The following is a 1656-nucleotide window of genomic DNA, read 5'->3' as shown; positions in this document are numbered from 1 at the left end:
GTAAGCAATGTCCAAGACAACCACAGGCACTCTTTGTACACCAAATTTCTGTATCCTACACACCAATGAATATACAAGGTGTTTGAAAAGTCTGGGTACGGCTTAATATTTTACAAACCATAGCAGATAACATCTATAAACTTTGCACAGTGTCATATGGCTATGTAAACTATTTTTCCTTGCTATTACCATGACATGCCAACCATGGGGGGACGGCACAGAGGAAAAACATGGAAATCTTAAATAGACAATAGACAATAGACAAACTTCTTTATTTACATATTCATTAAGGAACAGTTATAGAGTCACATAATATTATTTACATAAATATGGATGATGAATGTTTATACATTTTTGTTTCAGTTAAAAAAAAAAAAAAAAAAAAAAGTCAAGGTACATTTTGAAATCTCCATGTTTCATTGCAGGCGTTGAGGAACTCGTTCAGTGAATAAAATGGTTGATTTTACTAGGATGTCATGCAGTTTTCCTTGTAGGGCACTCCTCTTCAATCTTCTCATTGTTTCTGGGAGAGCGTTTTCCACAAACTTCCGGCCGATATAAGATGGTTTTTCTCCATAAATTGCTGTGCGATGTGGAGGCAGAACGTAGTTGGCTGCATGGCGAGTGTTGTATGAATGGATATCTTTCCCTGTTTGAAGACCCAGGCTGTGCACATGTAGAATTACTTCTTGGATGTATAGAGCAGTGACGGTCATTATGCCGAGGGTTTGGAAGGTTTGTCTGCAGCTTTGTTGAATGTTTCAAGGTCAGCGAGGATTCTAATGGCTTTTTTCTGCAGGACAAGCACCTTGTTGAGGTTTCCGACAGAGGATCCGCCCCATACAGCAATCCCATACCTCATATGGGTTTCTACTAATGAATAGTAGGCTGTTTTGGCATTTTCTAGGTTTCCAATCCATTTTAAGCGCCGAACAGCATAAATACCTATGCTGATTTTTTTGCAAAGGCCATCCACATGCTCTGTCCAGCCGAGATTTCCATCCAGAATGATTCCAAGGAATTTAACATGGTTTTCAATTTCTACGTCAGGTATTTTTGGAATGTAGTCTTTTCTTTTACTAAAGTTAATCTGTTATGGATTTTTGATGGATTTACAGCCAGGTCATTTTTCCTGCAGTATGTCAGTGCTTTGCAGAGGGAGTTGCAGGCGGTTGTATGTTACTCCTTCTGCAGTGTCATCCTTTATTAAGAGTGTTGTGTCATCAGCATACATTACACAAGTTGGTATTGTGATCTTGGATGTATGCTGGGAAGTCATTGACAAATAAGACAAAGATGACTGGGCCCAGGACTGATCCTTGTGGCATTCCACGTGTGACTGGTTGTGGGTTTGACTGGTAGGTGTTTTTATGGCCAAGTGTAATGTTCTGTATTTCAACTACCTGTGTTCGCCCTGACAGATAGCTCATAAACCAGTTGTTTGCTATGCCAGTAATGGCCAAGAGATTTAAGTTTTTCTGATATGAGGTCATGTCCTAAACAGTCAAAAGCTTTGCTATAGTCAAGGAGGAGAGCAGAGATGTACTTTCCTTTGTCTATTTGGTCAATTATGTATTCTACTAAGCTGATGATAGCTGATGCTGTTGATTTACCTTTAAGAAATCCATGTTGGCAGTTAGTAACTATGTTATGCTG

The sequence above is a fragment of the Homalodisca vitripennis genome, unplaced genomic scaffold, assembly GCF_021130785.1.
Source record: "Homalodisca vitripennis isolate AUS2020 unplaced genomic scaffold, UT_GWSS_2.1 ScUCBcl_4353;HRSCAF=10482, whole genome shotgun sequence".
Taxonomy (NCBI): domain Eukaryota; kingdom Metazoa; phylum Arthropoda; class Insecta; order Hemiptera; family Cicadellidae; genus Homalodisca; species Homalodisca vitripennis.
This window is presented reverse-complemented; position numbering follows the sequence as displayed.